Source organism: Octopus bimaculoides, chromosome 6 (assembly GCF_046866305.1).
Source record: "Octopus bimaculoides isolate indiv1 chromosome 6, ASM4686630v1, whole genome shotgun sequence".
Classification (NCBI taxonomy): Eukaryota; Metazoa; Mollusca; class Cephalopoda; order Octopoda; family Octopodidae; genus Octopus; species Octopus bimaculoides.
The window spans coordinates 97,215,480-97,242,784 of record NC_142933.1 but is presented as its reverse complement, the minus strand read 5'-3'; the positions used below and the strand labels follow the sequence as shown (position 1 = coordinate 97,242,784).

General features: G+C 36.0%; 1 protein-coding gene across 1 annotated transcript in view; it reads left to right on the top strand.

Moving 5' to 3' along the window:
- Positions 1-27,305, top strand: part of LOC106883192 (E3 ubiquitin-protein ligase Su(dx)) — a 101,846-nt gene that overhangs the window by 59,556 nt on the left and 14,985 nt on the right. The window contains exon 2 of the mRNA XM_089353155.1: positions 9,014-9,086. The gene's annotated coding sequence lies outside the window, so the exon portion shown is untranslated. The remainder of the gene's footprint in view (positions 1-9,013; positions 9,087-27,305) is intronic.

Sequence of the window (27,305 nt, the reverse complement as noted above, 5' to 3'; positions counted from 1 at the left end):
TGTAGATGTAAGTTCATTTTTCTAACGTCCTGTACCTGAATATGCATCTATATACACATGTAGATGTAAGTATGTATATATATGTGTGAATACATGTTTATATATCCATTGTATTATATATATATATATATATATATATATATATATACATATATATATACATATATATATTATATGTATGTAATTGTAAGATCCAATATATTTTACTCAGTGGTTTTCACCAGTAGCTAGGTTATTTTTCAATTTTTCAAAACTTGTATGGTTTAGGTTTATGTTGATATAATTATTTTTCAGTTGTATATGTTTTTATTGCTAACCATTCAACCATGATCAGTCACATACATTGGAACAAGTGATTTTCTAGCTTACTTGGGCACACAACAAAAGGGTTTGATCTCACGTTAACCTTTCAACCACTGTGTCTGTCTATCTGCCAAGACTGCTGTATTAGCCTTCATGTTTGAATAATTGTCATTTTAAAGATAACCGGCTGTAAACCACTTTACAAATGTTTAAATTTGTGTGAGCATTGCTTCCATTTTGCTAAAGTGGTATAATTCCATCTGTTGCAATGCATCTAGATTGGGTTTAAAAAGTTTGCTTCTTACAATGAAAACGTTCCACTCAGAATTCTTGGTTGTTATTGAATGCTTTCTATTAAAAATACAAAGATGGGGCAGCTGGGTGAATTACTAACCTACTTCTTACTGTTTGTGAGCTTGAAGTCAATGCAAGGACTTTGTTGTGTTTCTGGTTCAAGCACTTTATTCTACATTGTTTTAGTTTCTTTAGGTATAAATAGATTATTTGGAATGCTACCTGTAGTAAACAGGTCATAGCCATGGAAAATTAGTTCTCTCATCTGTTTTTCTCTCTGCCCCATAACAGTTTCTCAGGGCTTAGCAGGCATTAATAATAATAGGATGAAGTTTTATGAAAGCAAAACAAAATTATATTTTCTATTTCATTTTAATTTGGAATGAGTTTTTTTTCTCTGTCCATTATCTAACATTTTGTTTGTTTATACTTTTAGGAAAAATATTCTCATTTTAATGATAGTATATAACTATAAACCACTATTTTCAGATTGTCAAAATAGCACAGTTGAGAGGGCATTAAGGCTGAAAAGGGTCTCTAGTTCAATCCTGGGTTTCAGCATTATACTCTTTACTCTTTTACTTGTTTCAGTGATTGGACTGTGGCCATACTGGAGCACCACCTTTAGTCGAGCAAATCGACCCCAGGACTTATTCTTTGTAAGCCTAGTACTTATTCTATCAGTCTCTTTTGCTGAACCGCTAGGTTATGGGGACATAAACACACCAGCATCGGTTGTCAAGCAATGTTGGGGTGACTAACACAGACACACACACACACACACACACACACACACACACACACACACACACACATACGATGGGCTTCTTTCAGTTTCCATCTACCAAATCCACTCACAAGGCTTTGGTCAGCCCAAGGCTACAGGGATCTTTTTTAAAACGGGGGCCACATTTTTCATTAATGTTTTACGTAGTGTTTTTGGTAGCGAAAGACTTTCAAAGTTCGTATACTTATCTATTTTGTGTTATAGAACAGAAAAATATTTTTGTATTCGAATTTATTTCATGTAAAAAATTGTCTTATTTCGATAATTTCAACCAATCACTGACAAGTATTCAGTTGTTTACATTTACTCCTTTGGCTCACTAAGCGATGTAAAGCGTATTTAATCTCCATACCTTCGTTTTATTTGCTTTTTTCATTTTAAATTTGCTTTAACCCTAACCCTAAGGTTAGGGTTAGAGTTAGGGTTAGGGTTAGGGTTAATTGTTTCAGAATCGTTTGTTTATGTAGTCGGCACTTAATGTATATCGGCTGAATGGACGTCAGTGATTGGTTGAAATTACAGAAATACGACAACTTTAACATGGAATAATTTATGGATTTCTTTTTTTTTTAAGAAGACTAAGAGAAAAAGATGTTTTATATGACACATTCTACCAGTGTTCCAAGTTTCAAAGTGTTTCGTTAATGAAAAATGTGGCCCCCGTTTTAAAAAAGATCCGGCTACAGTAGAAGACACTTGCCCAAGGTTCCACGCAGTGAGACTGAACCCAGAACTATGTGGTTGGTAAGTAAGCTACTTACCACACAACCACTCCTGCACCTATGATGTTCTGTTTTGTTTTAGAAATTGCTTTCTGAAATCTCTGTAATTAGGAAGGGTGATAGAAAGAGGAAATTTTTTTTTTTTTGTCAGTCATATGCATATTGTTGCATGATCATCATTATAAATAAAACTTTCTGCTGACGATTTGGTGTGTCGTTAGAGTTGTTTTATCATTGTTATCTCTGTCGACAGTGACTAACTATATATTCATTACTTATTTAAATAGATTCATTAATTTACTGCATAAAATTATTACAATTTTATGATAAAAGATAAACATAATAGCAAGTCTATAATAAATATGTCCCATCTCAATGTTGTTAATTCAATATGTTACATTCAAAGCACTGATGAAATGTCAGTTGTTACCTCTTACCTATCTAAACCCCCCCCTCTCTTTCTCTCATTTATAGCTTCTCTTTCTACTACCTTTACTCCTGTTGAACTACTTACTTAACTTCTGTTCTAACTGCATATTCCCCTTATCTTTCACCAGCTATTAGGTAAGTGTGTCTCTTGGATGCATGTATAATAATATAATAATGAAATTATTGTATACAGTGCTCAGGTGCACTATAACCTATCAAAAGTGCGTATCAAGCATATGCAATATTGTACAAATGTCTGGAAAGTGAACAGTGTATGAGTCAGGTACATGCTTGTGTGTGTATGGAGGGGAGAAAATCAGGTGTAGTGTTGGCGAATCTCAGGAAGCATGGAAGTTTTGAAGGATGCAGTGCTCCGACAACTAACAACTGACGCCGGTAGTTTGTTCCATACAAGTCTTAGCGTGAAAAAGTGTTTCTGAAAGTTATGGGAGCTGTGCTGTTTTCTGACTTTGTAAACATGTCCACAGGTGTTAGACAGGTGGAATTTGAAAAGGTGCTTAGTGTTATTGTTAGTAAGATGGTTAATCATTTTATGGGCGTCTGCCAAGTCAGCTGCCAGACGTCGGAGTTTCAATGTATCCATGCCCAGGCTATGTAAGCATGCATGACAAATTTTATATATACTCTACTTGGTTGACCAGGGAGATTTTTATCACTTTCGTCTCCACAACAACTACATAAAAACTTATATTTTAATATTTTTTCTTTTTATGTTTTTTAATCCCATTTTCAGACACTTACCTACAAAGTCATTCCCATTTATTATTAGTTCATTAGTTTTTTCCTCATTTTTCTTCACACTCATACACAAGTGTGTGTCTATGTATGGATAAATTTATTAATGTTTGAAGATTCATTGAAAAGATTAAAAAAAAAAAAAGCTAAGCTGTTGCTGGCTTAGCCTTGGGAATAAATGTTATTATCACTTACAGTTTAACTAATTTAATTGCGTATTAGCATAGAAAACCTGCTTTGTATAATTAATATGATTCTACTTGAACTCTGTATGTCATCAAAAGCAAAGCCTGTAACATTAGTTTAAAGAATGGAAAGCTAAGATAAAAAGTTGTTTTCTGTCAGGTTAGTGCCAGAAAAGTATATGAGCTTTATTTATTAAAGTAAATATGAAAAATATTAGTAAAGCTAATAATGAGTGTTACCATTTTTTTTTGTCTGATTTATATCATTTATTAGATATATTCTACACCTGTAGGTGATTTAAAGTTAAAGCAGATCAGATCTCTAACTAAATATGCTTATATGTTAAGGTGGTGTCAGTTTTAGTGGTTGGGTGTGTTGTCACCATTTTCATTTGTAAATATAATCAAGAGAGCTTAATAAATTATGACATTGTAGAGCACAATCTCTAACAATTTGTTACTAGTTCTCAAAATTGGATAGGATTTTGTGCTGTAAGAAGAGAGCCCTAACATTTCAGGCTTGATTTTTTTTTTTTGCTCTTACAATGAAAGGGCTCAGCTCAAAGTGTCTGAATTCATTTCTCTTCACAACATCCAGACTTGTGTTTCATGAACGTCAAAACTGTTTATGCTGGTGTAGGGTAAGCTGATTGCAAGATTTTTAAAATTCTATTTTCAATTAGCAAAGCGTTTAATGTTATATTATCTTTTTACTAAATTAGTGGTTTCATACCTTTGCAATGGGGAGAATCAAGACTCGGTGGGTGTATTTTATGACTGCTATTTATTCTAACATACACAAAGATAAGACCCCTTCAGATTTGTTGTCAGACATACCTTGTACATGCTATTGAACAATTGAACATTGTAATCTCTTATCATGAATGAAAGGTGAAGATTACTGCTTTGGTAGGCCATATGAATTGAAGTTTTAATGTTATGGATTGACTTTGTACATTTTATACAAGAGTAAACGTTTGAAATTTTGTTGCAGAATGATTCAGTATGCACTCAATCAAAGCACTTATTGAATTTTATGAAAATTGTCATTGCTAATTTTGTTTTTCACAACACATTCATTTCCCTTTAATCCCTGGTTCTTGTTTTGATTCAGTATCTGTGCAGAGAAGCAGTATTCAGTGCAAAGTAGCCAGTATTGATTGCTCTTTTCTCAAACACCTGATTTTTTAATTAACTTGAGATTTCCAAATTCTGAAGAGAACTTATACACGAGAATTGTGTTGGACAAATTTGGTGGAGCAATTTGCATTCCATTCATAGAATGTTTACATATCAAAAAAAATTCCTTCATTGTGGAGGCCCATGGCTTAGTGGTTAGGGTGTTGGGTGCATGATTGCAAGATCGTGGCTTTGATTCCTAGATTAGGCGACCCATTGTGTTCTTGAGCAAAACACTTAAATTCCTGTTACTCCAGTCCACTCAGCTGACAAAGATGAGTAATCCTGCAATGGACCAGTGTCCCATCCAGGTGAGGAATTTATATGCCATGGAAACTGGGAAACCGGCCCTTGTGAGTCAGCATGACTCAAAAAGGTAACTTTACCTTCTACTTTACTCCTCCATTGTTGAAGAGTTCACAGCTCATGGTCAAGAAAGAAGATTGTTAAATCATTGGCTGACAGTTCTTGCCTCATTGATTCTTGAAAGGTTAGCAAATATATATGTGTGTGTGTATATATATATACACACACACACACACACACACACACACTTCTCTTCACTCCTACTTCTCTTCCTACTTCTTTTCATTCCTACTTCTCTTCCTACTTCTCTTCATTCCTTCTTCTCTCCACTCCTACTTCTCTTCCCACTTCTCTTCCTACTTCTCTTCACTCCTACTTCTCTTCACTCCAACTTCTCTTCCTACTTCTCTTCACTCCCACTTCTCTTCACCCCTACTCTTTCTCTCCTCTCTCTTATTCTCTCCTCTCTTATTCTCTCCTCTCTCTTACTCTCTCTCACTCTCTTCTCTCGTACTCCCCCCTCTCTCACTCTTACTCTCTACACTCTTACTCTCTTACTCTCTCACCTTTACTCTCTCACTCTCTTCTCTCTCTCTCACTCTTACTCTCTACATTCTTACTCTCTTACTTTCTCACCCTTACTCTCTCACTCTCTTCTCTCTTTCCCTCTCACTCACTCTCTTTCTCTTTCTCTCTCCCCCATACCCCTCTTCCCTCTCTCCCACTCTCTTCTCTCTCACTCTCTTCTCTCTCACTCTCTTCTCTCTCACTCTCTTCTCTCTTCTCTCTCACTCTCTTCTCTCTCACTCTCTTCTCTCTCACTCTCTTCTCTCTCACTCTCTTCTCTCACTCTCTTCTCTCTTCACTCTCTTCTCTCTCACTCTCTTTCTCTTCCTCTCTTTCTCCCCCCATACCCACCTTCCCCCTCTCTCAATCCACCTTACCCCACCTTCCTCCTCTCTCTCCCCCCATACCCACCTTCCCCCTCTCTCAATCCACCTTCCCTCTCTTATACCCACCCTCTCTCCTCTCTTTCTCTCCCCTCCCATACCCCTCTTCCCCCTCTTCCCCCTCTTCCCCCTCTTCCCCCTCTCTTACATCCACCTTCCCCTTCCCCTTTCATCGTCAACACCCCCTCATAAGCTCATCCCACCACACCCCAACACACTCCTACTCTACCTTCCCACCCCACCCCATCCAATTCCTTACACCCACCCCCACCCCTACCAACATACCCCCTACCCACAGACCCCTACCTCTATCCCACCCTCAGCCTAACCCACACTCCACCCATGCCTTCCCCACCTCCCAACACCCTCACATCACACCACACCAATACCCTGCGTCACACTACAACTGACCAAGTGCTTTCTCCCTTCCCCATTTTCACACTACATATGTCAAGATCACCAGCATTCTATCTCTCACACACAGCCCCTCGTTCTTCGATCACCGTTTGTTATCTCCCCCTTTTCTTAGCTCTCCTGAAAAAAGAATTTCTAACTTCCGGTCAGTCATTGTTATGATCAGCCATTATTATGATTGACCGTTGACTGAACACTGTTCAATTTTTTTTCTCCGTGTTTTTCTCCTTGTCTCCGTATTCTTTCTGTTGAAGAGCGTAGCTCGAAACGTCAAAGACTTTCCGTATTCCCGAGCGTCATACTAATACATCCTTTTGTTATTTACACCACCTGTCCTCGTCTGTTGTTGTTTTTTCGTATATTCTCCCATATATATATATATATATATATACACACACACACACACACACACACACACACACACACACACACACACACACACACACACACACACACACACACACACACACACACACACACACACACACACACACACACACATACATACATACATACATACATACATAAAAGTGCAGCATTGCTTTAGATTATATTATTAATAGTTTCAGTTAGGGTACAAAGCTTATGGGTTGCAGAGTTACTTCAAAGCAGAAATGACCCTTATTTTATAATAGGGGCTTTTACAGCTATTTAAAATAGAAAGATAAGGTTCTATTGGATGAATATCAACAGAAAGCTATTGAAATAGGATATTGCTGAAGGACAGAGTTTCAAGTTTCATGAAAAAAATACATGCAAATGAGAATGGAGGGATATGAATGAGAAAGCTGCAACACAGTTTGAATATAATCTGGTTGATAATGTAGTCGATATCAACTACAAGTGGCTTCACAATACCTAGTTCAAATCTTGAGCAACAGTTCTCCATATCACTAATTACTTTCCAATGAAAATGAAGCTAACTCTATTTACAAAATTCAGCGACAGGTTCATGCATTGAGAAGTTTGTTGACAATGGAAGCCAAGATATGACTATGAAAAATTTCTCTATTCAGCATGATTCAACCTCATCTGCTAAAAACAGGCAATTAGTTTGCTATGATGTTTATGTAATACTAAATGTCTACTGATATTGTGAATCAAATATACTAAGTCTAATAATATAAACAACCAAGAATATATTACTAAAATGAGAAACTTTATTTGCTACCATTTTGCAGAACAATTAATAATAATAATAGTTATATTAATATTTTAAGGTAGGAAGCTGGCAAAATCATTACCAAGCCAAACAAAATGCTGCTAAGCATTTTCTCTGTCTTTATGTTTTGAGTTCAAATTCCATCCTTTCTGGGTGGATAGAATAAGGACCAGTTAAGCACTGGGGTTGATGTAATTATTTTACTCCCAAACTTGTTGACCTTATACCAAAATTTGAAACCCAATATTGGTTATAACTTTCATTTAAGAGACAATAATTTTGAGGAAAGGGACTATCCAATATATTGACCTCAATATGTACTAGTATAAGTTTTTATCAAATCTGGAAAGTTGAAAGACAAAAATGTGATATTAACCCTTTCAACCTGCAATTTTTTCTCAAGTCCGTAATGGCAGTAGGTTTGTATGCATGCAAGCCTTTTGAGCTGTTATATATCTGCCGTTACATACTTTCTAGAAAAACTGGAGCAGTACTATACTGCATCACATAAGTTGTAAAATTTTTGACTGGTACAAATATGTACCAGCTGGGCCAAAAGGATTAACTGATAATGTAAAGAGATGTTACTAGATACTGCAAGGGATTTTGTTTAATAGTATTAATAAATATATAAAAAGAAGGACTATTCATTGTGACCTGTGGCAAATCTCGTTCCAGTCTTCCATGAAAATATGTTCAGCCAAGAGAAAATATTACCTTGCTTGAAAACGTGTGAGAATTGGTAAAAGGCAAGGCATTCGAAAATCAGCCCTAACATTCTGTCTGACCCATGCAAGCATGGAAAAGTAGATGTTGATATGATGATAATGTGTTTATATGTGTGGTCAGTGTTACAAGAGTATTAATGGCTGAGTGATGTACAACAAATGACTTTCATCATCATCATCATCATCATCATCATCGTTTAATGTCCGCTTTCCATGCTAGCATGGGTTGGACGATTTGACTGGTTAACTCGATGGTTACACCAGACTCCAATCTGATTTGGCAGAGTTTCTACAGCTGGATGCCCTTCCTAATGCCAACCACTCTGAGAGTGTAGAAGGCCAGTCAGGCGGTACTGGCAACGGCCACGCTCAAAATGGTCTATTTTACGTGCCACCTGCACAGTCCAACGGCACTGGCAACGATCTCGCTCGAATGACTTTTCACGTGCCACCGGCACAAGTGACAGGAAGGCGACGCTGGTAATGATCACACTTGAACGGCGCTCTTAGCGCTCCACTGGTACAGGTGCTTCATGCCTAATATTTAATATTATTATGAAATCAGACAGAAGCAAACTTGATGGTATAGGTGTATCTTAAATGGTTATCATGGCTTTACCATGATGCAGTTGTTTAGTTTCAACATATAAATCGCAAAAAAAAAGTATCATTTGATAAGGAACTACAACTTTAAAATTTCTGTCCCATATTTCAAGAATGTAATGACCTTATCAATTTTGATTTGTATTTAATAATTCATTTGACTAAACTGGTGAATATTTCTGTTCTTCTTGTCAGGTTCCTTTGTATGGAGGACCCCAAACCATGCTATTGGTAACTGAATCTGCTGTATTTGATCAGTATTTAAATGGTAAGTTGTTCATTTCTCATTATAATCAAATAGTAACTGTTTTTATCACCTGCTCACACATTATCTTTCTCTCACTCTCTGTCTCCTCTCACATGTTCTCTCTCTCTTTCTCACACATTCTGAAATATGCACACCCATCAGTGCATACATTCGTTCTCATGTACACAAACACCTAAGCTATTCACCCACACATTCACATGTTCATGTTCACTTGTACACATGTACATATTCTCATTGTGTGTTTCTCCCTCCCCCTCTCTCTGACTCTAACATTTGCTTTCTCTCACCCCTCCTAACCTTCCTCTGTCTCTAGGACTTACTCTTATGCTATCTTACACACACACACTTTCTCTCTTTGTCTCTGTCTTTTTCTCTCACTCTCCCCTTCTCTCTCTCTCTCTGTCAGTGGAACCCTTCTCTCATACACTCTCAATGTCTCTCTCCCTCTCTCACACACTCGCATGCACACTCATGCTTTCCCCATATCTCCTGTAACATACATTCTCTCATGTTCGCTATCTCGTCAGTCTTTTCTTTTGGCTGTACTGATTCATACAATTGATGGAAGCAATGCTCGGAGAAAGAACTTTGTTGATAAGTATTCAATCAGAGAAGAAACTGGGCATATCATCTTCTCTGGATAGGGTTAAGGTCACTCATGATGCTATTATATACTCTTTGTCTTCTTTCTCTCTCTTTTTCTAGTCTCCATATTTGTTTCCTTTCTTCCAGTTGTTGTATGTGACCTTTCGTTTAGTTTTTGGCTAATTCTGAAACTTAGATCACACCCAACAGTTTTGTAAAACACATTCTTGTGTAATTTAAACATTCTTATGTAATTTATATTGTGCTGTGACATTCTTAGATATGATTTAACCCATTCAAGTTCGCAACAGCGCCATATTCTTACATTCTGTCTTGGATCACTTTCCTTGTATTTTTATAGACATTTTATTCTCGCCCACTGTGATTCCTGTTCATTGACAGAAGTGTTTACAGTTATAATTAGTAGCAATGTGATTCTAGCAGCTATGTTCTACCACTGGGCAGGGCACATTAGACAGCTTCTTTCTGTCTGTTTACCTAAAAATGGTTGCCATTTTTAGTGCTGGATTACAGAATTAATGTTATTCTGTGAAGGTAATAAAAATGATATAAAGCTAGACTCGTGGCAAATTAATGATAGTTTGTCTCAGCAGAAGACATCTGATAAAACCTTACATCTACCAAAGGCACACTTGCTTTTAATTTATTTACTGTTATTTAGTTTAATCCTTTTGATACCAATCCGGCTGAAACTGGATCTGGCTCTGAGTACAAATGTCTTGTTTTCATTTGTTTTGAATTAAAATCTTCCACCAAACCTTAATCACAATTTATGTTCCTAACACTAGCTTAATGATAACTATGTTATTTTACTAAATTCTTTGTTATATTTAAAATTAATTGAAAAAAAAACACAAAGCATCTCAAAATAAATGTGGTAATGAAAGGTTTAAAATCATTTACTTCATCCATTTAAATAAATTTGCCATTAGACCTAACCCACCATTGCTATTATGGAAGAAGAGATGGAAGTAATCATAATCATCATGGGTCAGAGAAGAATTTGTTGAAGCAGATTTTCTATGACTGGATGCCCTTCCTGTTGCCAACCCTTGTTTCCAAGCAAGGTAGTATTTTTCTCAACCATCATGTTATGTCAAGACACACATGCATGCACACACTCATACATGCACACACTCAGATATGCACACGCGGGCACACACACGCTCACACATATGCACAAGAATGGTTTCTTTCAGTTTCTGTGTATCAAATCTACTCACAAGTCTTTGATTAGCCAGGGACTATGGCCACAAGGTGTTGCACAGTGGAACTGAACTCAGGACCATGTGATTGAGAAACAAACTTCCTAACCACACAGCCATGCCTGCGCTTATGATAAATCAGTTTTGTAAACTGTCAAAAGTTATAGCCATGGGAAAGGTTTTCAGCAGCAAGTTAGAAAAGAGCTCAGTATGGTCTATTGTTCGCTGGAGGTTGAAAAGACTGCCGTCCAGACGGTACCCGATGTAGACATCGTCTTCAGCATTGAGGTCCGTAGTGGCCTGCTTGAGCATCATGCTGAAGATGCTAAAGAGAGTTGGTACTAGGACACAACCCTGCTTCTCCCCGTTGTTGATGGGGAATGGCTCTAATATGTCGTTATTCAGGCGGACTTGTCCTTGCTGGTCTTTGTGAAGCTGGATGATCATGCTTAGGAATTTCGGGAGACAGCCAAGTCAGTTTAGGATCTGCCACAGACCTTTCCTGCTCACAGTGTCGAATGCTTTTATGAGATCAACAAATGTTACATATAGTGATTTGTTTTCTTCCCGGCACTTTTCTTGGAGCTGCCTGAAAACAAAAACCTTATCTATTGTGCTCCTGTTGGCAATCCTCCACATCCAGCAGTAACCAATCAGAGTGGAATTAGAGGAGACCACAATTGCCATAGGCTGGCTAAAGAGCAGAAAGGCAGCAGGAGTCAATAGCATACCATCAGAGATATGGAAGCATGGGGGTCCTGACATACATGCTAAACTCCATGAGTTCCATGTTGCATGCTGGGAACAGGGCAAGCTGCCACAAGATCTCTGCAATGCTGTCATCATTACACTATACAAAAACAAAGGGGGAAAAGTCAGACTGCTCAAACTACCAGGGGATCACCCTGCTTTCCACTGCAGAAAAAGTTCTAGCAAGACTACGCCTCAACAGACTTGTTCTGTCCATTGGTGAAAATCATATATATACACACACACACATATATATATATATATATATATATATATATATATATATATATATATATATGCACACGTGTGTGAGCATATGTATGATTGTATTTCCTTGTTTTGACATCATATGTCAGTTGTAAATGAGTATCATTGTCATACTAGTGGTGTAATTAATTTCCAAAATTCTGAAAAAATATGTCTAGTTTTGGGGAAATATCAACTTGCTTGGAAACTGGTGAAGGTTGGCAACAGGGAAAGCATCCTGACTATAGAAAATTTGCCTCAATAAACTCCACCCAATCCTTGCAAGCATGGCAAAATGGATATTAAAATGATGATAATATTTTGCTTTTTATATATAAAAAAGAAGAAAAAGCATTGCTTAAACTGTTGTTTTTTTTTTTATTGATATCAACTTTAGGTTTTTTTCACTACTTGTTTGGATGATTTCTTGAAATTTATTGTTATCTGACATTAATTTGATGTGTGTGTTATTTCTTTACTACCCACAAGGGACTACACACAGAGGGGACAAACAAGGACAGACAAACGGATTAAGTCGATTATATCGACCCAGTGCGTAACTGGTACTTATTTAATCGACCCCGAAAGGATAAAAGGCGAAGTCGACCTCGGCGGAATTTGAACTCAGAATGTAGCAGCAGACGAAATACCGCGAAGCATTTCGCCCGGCGTGCTAACGTTTCTGCCAGCTCGCCGCCCTGTGTGTGTGTGTGTGTGTGTGCGTGTGTGTGTGTGTGTGTGTGCGTGTGTGCGTGTGTGTGTGTGCATGTGCATGCATGTGTGTGTGTGTATATATGTGTGAAAATATTGAAGTATTTGATGTTGCTTAGTATCTTCAAACCCCTTACTTAGTCTGCTGTTACCTAAGTTAATATGTAATGTTAGATGTAAATGGTTTACCTTGTACAAACAATGAGGAGTCTACTTTAATCTTAATCTTATTTTGTAGTTGGAAGATAATCTTTATTACTGAGGAAAATATAGGCTAAAAGCATACACTCATTTGCACAATGAATAGAATAATTTAATCTTGGCTGTGTAGCTAGTTGATTTTTTTTAATGTAAATACAGTATACTAAGTATACAATATACAATATACAATAATATGTATACAATATACAATAATATGTCAATATATTGCCTGCTGTTAAATTTGAGCACTGTCAGATGTCTACTTGTCAGACTGCATGCTATTTAACCCTTGTGTTAGTATAGATCTAATGAAATGTGGTAATAAAAGGATTTTAAAAATAAGTCTTTGGTTGGATTTAATAAAATTAACTGTTTCATTGTAAAGACAGTGTTTATAACATAACTTGATGAAAATTATAAGTAGCTATGATGGAAGGTTTTCATTTAGATATGAACATGTTAAAGCAGGCAGTTTTGTATAATGAAACCAGAAGTGGTCTCAAGCTGGTTGATATGAAGAGGGTTAAAATACACACCATAGAATATGTCTTTGAAACCATACATGTGAAGGTAAATAACTATCTAAACTGTATTATCATCATTGTCAACCCCTGGATATTACTGTCTGGTGTCCTAGGATTCATAAGGATGGTTTACCTAATTTCCATGGTGTATGAACGACTGAGATCACAACATACCTCACTGGATGGGATGTCAGTCAGTTGCAGGATTATTAATTTAAAGCTGAGTGAATTGGAGCAACATGAAATGAAGTTTTTTTGCTGAAGATGATAACACACTGCCCAGTCTGAGAATCAAAAACCACAATTTTGCTATTGTGAGTTTAACATCCTTATCACTAGACCACATTCCTTCATTAAACAGTATTATAACAAGGTTTAAGTAATTATCTGTAGAGTTTTGGCTATGAGAGTCAATTAGATCTTGCTTCTTAAGTTAAGTGTAATGTTGCAATTAGACCTTGCAGTATGTATTCTATATTACACTTATGTTCACATGATTCAATTGTTTGATTTCATCTGGTGGGCCTCCACACAACTTCTATCTAGTTGGTTTCACAATGCGTTGGTCAAGATGCTACACTGTGTAATTGAACCAGGGACCTCTTGGTTTGTGAAGTAAACTTCTTAATTGCATGATCATGCCTTGCTTTGCCTGTATCTATTATTCAAAGGACCAGCTTTGCTGTGTACTGATTCCATCTAAGAATTCCCTTAAGGATACATATCTCTGTGGAAAGCTCAGCTTCTGACAATAAGTAGGTAGTTTAGTTGATAGGACAAATGAAATACTCATTGTTATAAAATCAATGAAGGATTCATGATAAAATAGTTTCTGATCATATCTACTACAGAGATCCCTTACTTTTTTAAGATTTCAGTTTGAACATAAATGCAAGATTTGGACCTAGTGAGGGTCTTGTGTATCTGAGCTTAATACAAGAAAAAAAAAGAAAAATATTTTAAGTAGGTGCTGTAGTAGATTTGTGAGTGGATGGGTATATAATGTTTTGTGGGCTCAAGTTGACTACTGTGCTAAACTGTGTTGCAAGTGACATTTTGGTTTTAAAATAATTTGGTTGTGTAAATGATTTGTAGTGTGTGTGTGCATATGCGTGTGTGTGTGTGCATGCATCTGCTGTCTGTTATGATACAGAGGGAAAATGCTTGGAATGTGTGTAGCTTATTGTAGTTTGTGGTAGAGTTGGCAAGGGGGAGGGGGTAGACTGCATTAGCATAACACATGATAGAGGTTATACATTGTTTGAAGACTAATGTCATGGTTTCTCTATTTTACCAAATATTGTACCGTTAAGTGTGTGTTTGTGTGTTTTTAAACTTTTTTAATCTAGTAATTGTGTGTGCATGTACTGAGTAAATGATATTTACAAGTTTTATGTAGGTGGCTGGGACTTTTGTTTTTGTGTATGGATGTGTGATGCTGGTTTATTGAATAGTATTAGACAATGTTCTCGTGTATTGCTTGTAGATAGAGCGCTGGTTGTGTTTAGGGTCAACATACATATTTTGTTTATGGAATTGTCAATGATCTTCATTGAGATTTTGAACTTGAAAACATAAGACAGCAATTTAGGATACTGCAAAGCTATTTATTTTTGACTAAGATGACATGTAAAGAATTATTATTTAAGAAGGTGAGATGGCAGAATTATTAGAGTGTTGGGAAAAAATGCTTTGCAGTATTTGTTTTGGCTGTGAATTCTGCCAAGGCTAGGTTTGTCTTTCATCTTTTCAAGGTTGATAAAATAAAATACCAGTCAAGTATTGGGATCAGTCTAATCAACTTACCCCACCCCACCTCAAAACTGCTGGCCTTGTGCCAAAATTAAAAAGAGAGTGGACTTTCAACTTCTTGTCTGACAGGTCAATCTAACTCTTATCTATTTCTGTTCTGTACACGTACCACATACACATTAAGATTGCTTGGTTCATAGACAATGTTTTTGTTTCTTCATTTTTGTAGACCACTTGAGTTAGATGAGGTTGAGCCAAACAAAACTCAAGTATGAATATGAACCCAATCTTTCTCGTCTAGAATATAGATGATAATTTATTACCGATTCTTGTGACAATACATATGTTACAACACTGGTATCTCCATTGTTGAACTTGCAGTCTGAAATAGGTTTGCTCAAAAAAGGAGAAAAAGAAAAATTCTCTAGCTTACAATAACGGTCCCTCTCCATAAATATATTTTTCTTTCTGTTGTTTTGAGTACAATTTATTTGATTGGAATGAAGATTCAAAAGCTCTTGTTAGCAGACATTACATCATCACTGTCATCATCATAAATAATAATGATAATAATAAGTGAGATGAAGTGGTAAGGACTAATCTCAGGATGTTTGGCTTCACTGAGATGTCTGGCGATATGAAGTTCTTGAGAAGACCCGCCAAATCAGCAAAACTGAGTTCTAGAAGCACTGTATGTCCTACCTTCACTTAACAAGAAAACTTCTCACACACTCTACCACAACAAACCAAACTACGTCTCTACATCTCTTCCTCACATTTCCGCTTCATGCACTATGCTTACCTCCCACTCCCCAATCCTGTTCTCTTGGCCCTGTGCCACTGAATCATTGCTCTCTGCTAGTGCCTGACCTGCGTGTTCTACCCACACATAACAAGAAAACCTTTCACACAACCTACCCCAACAAACCAATCTACATCTCTTCCTCACATTTCCTCCTTCATACACTGTGCCTAGCTCTCACTCCCCAATCCTGTCCTCATGGCTCTGTTCCTCTGTGTCATTGCTATCTGGTAGCTCCCCTCCTGACTCTGTATATACCCAGGTTTTTACCAGTCACTTCCTCACCTCCGCACTCTTTAATCACACTCCCTTCGCAATATCCTGCCACTTATATTACGGCACTCAAGCCTCAAAGGTATGCCCTGGTACTTGCCACCATCTATATCTCTCTCTTCCTTTACTCAACCATCTCATTTATATTCTGATCCCTGTCACTTGTATGTCCAACACTTTGCTACTATCTCTCCTTCTCCTGCATTTCCCTCAAGTTGAGTAACCATGTATTTTCTTTGTGGCAGCACACATGTTCTGTCTTCATTCCTGACCTCTCTCTCTCTCTCTCTCTCTCTCTCTCCTTCCCTCTCTCTCTCTCTCTCTCTCTCTCTCTCTCTCTCCTTCCCTGGCCGGGTAACCTTGTACCTCTTCTACAGCAAGATACCTGTTTATGTCTCACTATAACCTTTCATCATCTGACACAAAATCGCCTCCTCTAATGCCCCCTCCCCTCTGAAAAGAAATTTTTTTTGTCTTGCAAGTACTTGGTGATCCTGTCAGTGCAGGTGCCACTTAAAAGCACTCAGTCCACACTGTAAAGTGGTTGGCATTTGGAAGGGCATCAAGCTGTAAAGATCCTGCCAAAACTGATCTCACCTGTGCTTGTGCTACATAAAAAGCCCTAAGTCCACTCTGCTGAGTGGTTGGTGTTAGGAAGGGCATCCAGCTGTAAAAATCCTGTCAAAACAGTTACAGAAGTCTGGCGCAGGCTTCTTTCTGGCTGGCTCTTGTCAGTATGGAAGGCAGATGTTAAGTGATGATTAACCATAATGATCGTCATTAATGTCTTTAGTCTCAGGAATCTGTAGCCTATTATCACTGTTGTTACATCATACACTGCTTATTTTACTGTTTTTCTTTCTTAGTTTTTCTTCATTTGTAGTGTATTTTTGTTTTGTTACAGTAATTGTGTTGTCTGTATACATGAAATGATTTATCAACTTAGCTGCCACTTCAGTTTTGTGGTTGGTAGTAAAAATACATAGTTCAATAATTTATATTTAAATCTGCGAGAAATACGAGTAAATAAAAACAAATGGAAAACTGTTATAAGAGCTGAAGTTGACTCTTAGTGGAAAGGTTAATGGTTCATATTTGTTAACAATACTGTTGTGTTCATGTCCAAAGCACTTGGGACTTTTAATAGCTCAGCCCACATAACTGAAAATAACATAGGTAATACACGTTGCTGTAAAAAACAGGGGTACTTCATTAATGAACTTGTATTGTTCAGGGTTTTGTCTCCAGTTACTTCAACCTGAGTTTCAGCATTTCTGTTGAATCTGGGCTGTGGTTCTTGATGGGTATGCCAGCATCTGTAAAAGAAAGATTTGGTTACTGAAATAGAGCAGTGTGTTACAACTGTGGTTAGCTTTGTGTTAATGGGAGAAGACATTAAATATTTTCTTACATTTTTATGACAATGAAAGCAAAATATCTTTGATTGGACACTTGGGAATGATGTTCCTTTTTTTTTTTTTTAAATCTTAACTGCTGCACAGATAAATCACCACAAGACTATAATGAAGGAAACTGCAGTGCTTCAAATTTCCATTTCTGGAGGATTTCAGCAGTGTGAACAGTAGTATGAGGATGGGCATTGTTGTGTAAACAATACAGTACTTTTCAGCTGTAGTGTTAGGCATTTGTTTTGAACTGCAGGCTTTAGCTTGTCATATATGCAATGCCTTATCATATAATGATTAACTGTTGAGCCCTTTTCCTGATAATTCCTAAAAACATTTGTTAGTGTCACCTTTCTTGCTGTCAGTTGAGTTTTGAACTTTTTCCTGACAAGCAATTGCAGATGTTTCCAGTCCATATTCTGGTTTGTTGCAGTGTATGCGTGTTTTGGTATCGGTGACAATTTTTGGCAAGACTATATCATATTTGTTATCATGCATGGGTGTGCATGGTTCAGTCCCACAGCATGGCACCTTGGGCAAGTGTCTTTTCTTTTCGCCTCAGACCACCCAAAGCCTTGTGAGTGGATTTGGTTGATGGAAGCTTAATCAATTTCTCGACTTCTCTATCCTTAACCTTTTCTTCTGAGTATACACTGTACAGCCAATAGATCATACACAATTCCCAGCCGTTTATGTTCATACCTCAGATATCACTGCCATAAAATATCTCCTTCGTTGCTGTTTTTCTAATAACAATAGCAATGATACAGAATAAGCCCGGAAGTGAATGAGAGGGAGACTGATGGCAACCATCTTAACATTACACCCTCTACATTAACTGAACCTCTGTGTGGTTGCTGACTAGTTAGAAAAAGCAACCGAATCTTTGCCGAATCACACTTCTTTTGTATTAATAAAGGAAATGACATTGCATGATATAACTCTGCCTACTCTGAAAAAAAAAAAAAAAAAAAAAGGGATGGTCACATTTTGTAAATCCTTTCGTCATAGACCTACTTCAGGACCTGAAGCTGAACAGTAACTGCTGCTGCTGGGTAGTCACCGTTTCCATGACCTATCACTAACTCACTGCCTGACCACCATTAATGTTTGTTTATCAAGTTAGCTAACAGCTTGCCTGAGCAATCAGCCAGCAGACATGTAGAGCAGCCACTACTGACAGTTCTGTGAAAGTGTTACAAGCTGCACAACCCTTTCAGTATTGACTCCACCCCCAAGACCACCCCCTAGTTCTGCGATATAAAACTTTCTGGTTTGAAATAATCTAAAGTGAAACCTTCCATTGAAATTTCACATTAATTTACTTTACCACTTTAATAGCTCTGGTTATTTTACTGATTTCTTCATTATTTTTAGAATTAAATTGAGACAAAACAGTTTATTTCAACAGAAATCTGGTAACAAAACATCTCAAACATTCCCCCACCCCTCTTACTAAGTGCAGATGCATACACACATGCATGTACACGTGCACACACACACACCAAATCATTTTCAAAGCAAAATTATTTTAAAACTGAAATGTCATCTGAAGCACAGTTTTGCGCAGTACTCCACTTGAACCTCTGAGCTCCATGGCATGTCTCAGACATTTAAATCTGGTGGAGTCCATACTTCTTCAGGTGACCAGAGCTCATTTCTTCTTGAGAGAAAAAAAATGACAAACTGACCTACAGAGGGTCTGAATGAACTGCAAAACACTCACAAAGTTAATTGACTAATGATGCATGCGCTCACACATGTGCATGCATTCTCTATGTACATACGTGTGTTTGTTTATATTTGTCTTAGATACCTATTTTTTTCTAGCTTTCTAAAATGTCAGATAAACATGAAATGCCACCCCTCATCAGTTTGTGACACAGCTTCCTTGAGAAAATGCGCAGATGGCTGCTTTTTCTCTGCATCTGCTACCAAAAATTGTTTTCTATTATTTATTATTTTTTTTTTTGAACTGTAGATTCTTTATATAATTTCACTGATTCTTTCTTTTCACCTCTGTTATTTCATAAGATTAATTAGAGTTATTGTGAAGGTTCATTCTCCAAAACATACAACCTTCTTAATGCTATATCTTGTACTGCATGTACTTGCGCATGTTCATTTACATGTGTCTTGAGTAGAAAGTCATATATATCTGAAGAAAAATTTAATTTAATAATTAATTTCAATAAGATCGTGTAATGATTGATGGTATAGTGTGGTATAACTGTATTAGACTAAATGAAATAGTAAATACATTTTTTTTTTCTGTTGATTCCATTAATCATAGAAACATGGCTTGTTTAAGTTTTAACTTATGATTAAGATCACTATTAACAATGTAGGATTTCATTCTCCTGTGATTTCACTATGATAATTAAAATATTCATTTTATACTGTTATATTTCCAGTTCTTTTCAACCAGGTATAGTATTTGCGGCCATTTGACACCAAAATATAGTGCACGACATTATATTTATTAAAGTTTTATCTATCTTGCTCATTTGTGAATTCATTACATTACATTCTCCTAGATTCATACAGTTATTTAGTCTCAACTCTTTTTGGATGACTTTAACTTATATCTGTCTAAGGTTGATAAGGATTTGATAAAATAAATACTAGTAATATATTGGGGTCAATTCGATCGATTATACCTCCTCAGCTTTTCTGTGTCTAGACAAAAGAATCAATATTTATTTGATATCTTGCAGACTCTTTCAACTCAAATGTGTCTAATGAAAGTATCTAGGAAAATTTATGCAAAGAATGAAGGACACCAGCTAATGATAAAAATCTGTGTCCCCCCCCCCCCCATCAAAGCTATGCATACATTCATGAGAGTAGCTGTGTGGTTAAAGTACTGGGCTATTGATCAAAAGTACACGTATTAGTATTTAGTAACACTCTTAAGCAAAGTAAACTTGAGACATTTAACTGAAAACACAGCCACCTCTCCTATGTCGCAGCTTGTGTTAGCAATAAAAACCACCTTCTACATGAACTTATACAATGTCACATCTTTCTGGAATTCACTAGTTTGTACAAACATGGCAAAATAAACACGAGAGAGGTGAGGATACAGGAAGGAGTGGGGGAATGTCCATGTTATTAGTCTATAATTAGAGGAAGGGTTAAAGTTAATCTTTGAAATCAGTTCAGAGTGTTAATTTGATATCTTAATCGTGACCTGATGAAAATATCATCATGAACTAGTTGAAATTTGATTTACTGTTCATTTTCTTTAATATTTCCAAGTGGCTTAATAAATATTCAAAGGTAGTGCATTTGTCATAAATTTTTCTTTGTGGAATTGCAAATGTGTTGCCATTTTTGCTTATATTGGTTTTATTTTGCATTATTTATTTTTCTTTCTCTGTTCCTTTTGTTGTATCTAAAATAGATGTATATATAACACACAATCTATTAGGTTTTTGGAAGAGTGCTGACGGCTTTTATCTTTTTGTAATGATTCAAGAGTCAGCATATTCGAGTGTTGCTTTTTGTTGCCTTCTATAATCCTGCAGAGTGTGTGTTACCAAAACTAGATTTCAAATGCTAGGTTTTCATTTCAGAGCTAGAAAATATTTCAGCCCTGGCAAGTGTTTATGTTCCTTTGGTTTAAGAACCAAGCTGTATATCACCCGTTGCTCTCCTCCTCACTCTCCTTAACCCCCACTTTTTTTTTTCCAATCTTTTTTTCTTTTTTTTAAGAAATGTGTAACCCATTAGAATTGTCTGCCTGCCTACATTTCCCATACAGATATTCTACAGAAGCTCAAATCACCCTTAATCAGTCAGGGCAAGCTTGCAATATTAATTGGTTCCACTCCTCCTCCTCTGACTGTACCAGTTAGGAGGAAATCTCTGTCTGCACTTGCTCAACCTGCTGGAAATAGCAGCCAAATCTCCCTAAAATCCATCTCAAGTAGGGAAAGAAAGCTTTAGATGATACAGCTCTATATATCCCTAAAATATGAGATCAGGGCAAGAACACGTTTCATCATAGATCTGCTCAATCAAAGATGACCTGAGGTTAACAACAACAACAACAGCAACAACAACAGTATTAATAATAATGAATATTTAGATTTAACTATGCATTTTATTTGCTGAGATTTTAGAATTGTGCTGATTTTTATGTGGCGATGACAGTGATGCCATGATGGTGATGACTATGATGAAGATGGTAATGTGAAACCAGTAGATTAACAGATAAGTGTTATCGCTTATATATGAATGGTTTTAGACTAAAAGTAAATTACAGAGAATAATCAACTGTAATCCATATTCCAAAAGTCTTGGGATTCAATAAAGCCATTTACAACAAAACCAACTAAGTGGAATATAAATGTGGATTGTGTAATAAGTGTCTGTAAACAATGAACCACATCATGTCTAGCTGTTCAGGCTTGGGCAAATTGAATTACATACAAGTTCATGAATGTGTTATTAGGTACAACCATTGGACAATGTGTAAACACTATCAAATCAGAGCAGACAATATATTGTATCAACATTTTCTAAAACCTGTCATTGAAATTGATCTAGCTGTAATGCTGTATGATAGATAGGTATAACTAAACTTTTTTACAGTAATTTTGCAATGCAAGCTTGGTTGGTTTGATATTTGTTGGAATAATTATTTCACACTGAGATGCTGTTCCTATCATTAACTACTTAACTTGTGGAATGGGAGTGGCAAAGCTTGTGTTTGTCAGTCAGGTAAAACTGGTGCAACAGAATTATGTGCATTGTTCAGGTAGTAATGCCATCAGCATGTCCTTCATTACTTTAATGATTCTCAGCTGTTCTGTCTTTGATAAGGGAATTAGGTGAAATGTGCAGACGTCTGTCTTTGAAGACACTTAAGAAATAAATGTTCATTAACGTTTTTATCTTAATAGATTGAGATGCTAGTGAAATAATGGATTTAGAGATAAAGGTAAAGTATCTGGAGGAGTCAGGTACAAACTGGCTGTACTGCACAGTTGGGAGAATCGTTAGCATCCTGGGCAAAATGCTTACCAGCATTTCGTTTGTCTTTATGTTCTGAGTTCAAATTCCACCAAGGTTGACTTTGCTTTTCATCCTTTCGGGGTCAATAAATTGAGTACCAGTGAAACACTGGGATTGATGTAATTGACTAGTTCCCTCCCCCAAAATTTCAGGCCTTGTGCCTTTAATAGAAAGGATTATTACGGAGATGTTACTTGCATAGCAAGTGACCTGATCTGAGATCGTGTGCTGAAACAAAACAATTGCAGCATGGAAGGTGCTTATAAGCCATTTAAAAACACACCAAAATCGTTAGATTCACTTCAACATTTAAATTTAATTTGCCAAAATATTTTCGTTGCTTTGAAACCAGTTCACTGACAAAATTCCATGCTGCATTATTATTTATTTCTTTATTGCCTACAATGGGCTAAACATAGAGGGGACAAACAAGGACAGACAAAGGGTTTAAGTCGATTACATCGACCTCAGTGCGTAACTGGTACTTATTTAATCGACCCTGAAAGGATGAAAGGCAAAGTTGACCTCAGCGGAATTTGAACTCAGAACGTTGCAACAGACGAAATACCGCAAAGCATTTCACCCGGTGTGCTAACGATTCTGCCAGCTCGCTGCCTTAAATTATTATTTATTATTATTATTAAGGTGGTGAGCTTGCAGAATCAATAGCACAGCGAACAAAATGTTTAGAAGCGTTTTGTCTGTCTTTTGTTCTCAGTTCATATTTTGCTGAGGTCAACTTTGACTTTCATCATTTCAGAGTTGATAAAATAATAACAGTTTAGAATTGGGGCCAATGTAACTGACTCACCTCAGCTCCTTAAAATTTCAGGCCTTGTGCCTGTAATGGAAAGGATTATTATTATTATTATTATTATTATTTAATTTTAAAAGTAGTCAAAACGAATAAAGGGAAAAGCCAAAAGATCTTAACTTACATATTTATATATATAAAAAGAAGAAAAAATGTTTCTCTCTTTACTTGTTGTGTCTGGAGGAAGAGACCATTATCTGTGGTCTTTGCAGGCCTTCCTGGACCAGAGAGATTGATGCTAATAATGTTCCTCTTGAATGTTGCAGAAAGGACATGAGCAAGGAGAGAATTCCAGAGGGAAGATATTTTGAGGAAGAAGGACTGGATATAGTGATTGATGCAGGACATAGAGGATTGAACACTGCAAGGATGCTGGGATGGGAGTATCTGAGTAGAAGTGCTTAAGCTAGGATCTGAGTTGATTAGACTAGATTTGGAGCTCATGTATACCAGTATTAGAGAGTAGCAGAAGGAGGTAATTTTGTGTCATCTTTAAAAATGAGAAAACATATTGGAGATTTCTGATGTCAGTGTAATTTACTGGTGATGTAATGGGAATTTGATTGAGTAACTCGGGCCACTCAAGGCTACAAACTGTAATAGTCATATTAACTGCAGATTTCAGGACAAATCTCTGAGGTCTTGTTATTGAGTGACTTAGTTATGCGACTCAAGTGCATTGACCTTAACAGCAAATAATGTCGAGTAAGTATTGATCTATCTCGTGTCAGCTTGTTATTGAAAAAGGTGTGGTGATGATGTTGTAAGCAACAGAAAGCTGAGATTAATAATCAGAATAATCTTTGCTGTTCTAATAATGCAACATCAGAAAAATATTAAAACAGCAAAGGTGGTTTTGCTATAGATTAAAAAATGTCATTTTTGGACTAAATCATTTGTAGGTGGCAAATTGGAAGAGTCATTAGAGCAATGGAGAAGGAGAAAATGTTTTGTAGTATTTGTTCCGGCTTTGTTAGTACTGAATCTAAATACTGCTGAGGTCATCTTTGTCCTTCATTCATAGCAAGAAAAAAAAAAAAAAGAGAGGGGGGATCCGTTTAGAATGATAGACAGATTGCTGGATTGTTAGCACATCAGATGAGAAGCCTTGTGGCATTTATTCTGGTTCTTTGTATTCCGAGTTCTGAGGTGCTAGACTTAATCGGTTGCTCAGTTTAATGCCACTGTGTGCCTTTAGTGGAGTTCACTCTTTGGCAAATATTCAGACCAGGTTTCCAGTTTGTGAGGATGACTTCTTCTTTTCTTCTTTCTGCCCACCAGTTTTAGAAGCCCTGAAAAAAAAAAAAAAAAAAAAAATTAAGGGCATTAGGTGGTACCCTTCCCTTTTCTTCCTGATTAAGTGGTTGAAAAAAAAAGAAAAAAAGAAAAGGAAAATTCATTGGTAGATATTTTGTCAACTCAAGAGGAATGAAATGCAAAATCAACCACCATTCTGATTTGACCTTACACCAAACTAGATATTAAACAGCTCTTCAATATTTGCCTCATGTCAGTTACCCTTGGAAAATATATTGTCACTCTTTAAGTTTTTAATTATTTAACAGTTTGAATTCATGTCACCAACTTAAAACTCTTTTTGACACTAAGTCTCCCAAGGTCATTTTTTTTAATGTACTTAATTCTTAATTAAAACTTTCCATTGTAATTTTATGTAAATACTTTTAGCTATATATGTAGTTGTGTTTATGGCTTTATTGTTGAGAAGTTCACCTTACACTCACATGGTCTTGAGTTTAGTCCCACCAAGTGATATCTTGAGCAAGTGTCTTCTATAACCCTGGGTTGACCAATATGTTTTGTGACTGAAATTGGTAGACAGGAGTTGTGTGTACTTACATGTATTTGTATGTTTATGTCTGTCTATATATTAGCACTGCTTGGTGGGGGAAAAGTGAAATAACAAAAACAGGTATCTTTCTTTATGTTCTATAACTTAGTATTGCAAAAATTAGTGATTGTTAAGATCAGTACCAGACTTAAAAATATATACTGGGATCTGTATGATTGACAACAAAAATTTCTAGGCACTTTTCTCGGCATTTTGGTGTTGAATGACCGAAACATGTTAAAGAATACAGTGTTCCAAAGACCAGTTTAACAATGAAGTAATGAGGTTATTTTATTAAGTCTCTCCGAATGTTTCATTATCTCTTGAATTAATTGGAACAAAATCACTGTATTTCATTAGAAATATAGTCATGAAAGGGTTTAGCAATGAGAGCGGGATCAGGCAGCTACTAGGTGGATTGTGTGAGACCAAACAGCTTTCAAACAATGTCTATATCGCCATTTAATGTCAAAGAGCTGGAGAGAAATCAACATGGCCAAATATCATGTCTCACTGCAATTACATTATAATTGTAATTTGATGAGCAGACAAAATCAAACTCTTTAATTGATTTCAAATATAGCTGTTGTTTACAGTTTGATTTGATTTTCTTCCTTTGACTCTTTTGTATTTTTGCTTTTTTTTTTAAAACTTTTATTTTCATTTAAATGTTTAAATTCTTTCATTTGTCCATCGATTTGCTTTTTTTCCCTTTTAATTCATCAAGTTTTTTTGTTTTATATAGAATCTCTTTGTTTCTTTTATTTTTTTCTTTTAACTTTCTAACTTTAACCTTTTTGTTATCAACCTGCCTGAGACTGACCCCCTGATTCTATGATACTAAATTATTGTTTTAAATCATTCTAAACTAAAACCTTCCATCAAAAATTTTGTGTTAATTTATGTTCTAACACCAGCTTAATAATGAGTTGTTTTACTAAAAATCTTTGTTACTTTTTAAAATTAAATGAAACAATGGCGGCATATTTCAACAGAAATATAGTAACAAAAGAAGTTAATTCCTTCATTCATTCATTCTTTAATTTCTTTATTCTCTTTAGCTTCTCTATTCATTCTTTTATTAGTTTCTTCATTCTTTCTATCTTTAGTTTCATCATTATCCAATTTCTTCATTTTTAAAATTAATTTCTTCATTTGTTCTGTCTTCCATTTATTTATCTTTCGTTTTCTCAGTCTTTATTTTTTTTCTGCTTTTTTAAAAATATTATTTCTTCATTCTATCTTTCTTTAATTTAGTTTATTCTTTTTCTCTTTATCATCATCCTTCCTGTATTTATCATCTTCATTCTTTCTATTATTACTTTCTTCACTCTTTCTCTCAATAGTTTTCACAAAATTTCTATCTTCAGTTTTTCATTTTTTTTTCTCTCTCAAAACATTTTCTCTTAATGTCAATGAGACAAAAACTGAATGTTGCTTTAATCTATGTTGCTCAAAACGAGTGAATAGACTAATTAGTCTTTTATATATACCCACTGAATTCACATGTGAGACAAGATCATATCTTGTCCTAGTTAAAGTTATATAACTATCTTCACTATTTATTTTATTTATATTTGTTTCTTTGTCTCATCTCTCAATATCTTTGTATATCTTTAATTAAGCCCTGTTTTTCTATTTTCTCTGTTTCTCTCTCTCTAGTTTACATTAGTTGGTAATGGTTTTTGATTCATCAGTCAGTGGTGATTGGTAAATCTACACCAAAAAATGCATTACCTGCATTGAAATTTATTTTGTAGAGTTCCTTCTTTTTTTTTTTATATTTTAATTTAGTCAGAAGAAGATAGCAAGAGACCTTCGTCTCTGAATGTGCTACCAGACTGACAAAACCAATGTGGCTCATGTTCATTTTGAACTTGTGTAGATCAGTGTCTACCCGGGTGGGGAGTGGGGGAACATGGATAGAGAGGGAATTTATTTGCAAGAGTTGCAGACCTGAGGAAGAATACTCAGACAATGTGTACACTTAGAACTGGATCTGTTGGGACAGAAATATAGTCTGGGTACAAAGGAAGGAGGGATGCATTAGTTAGGATT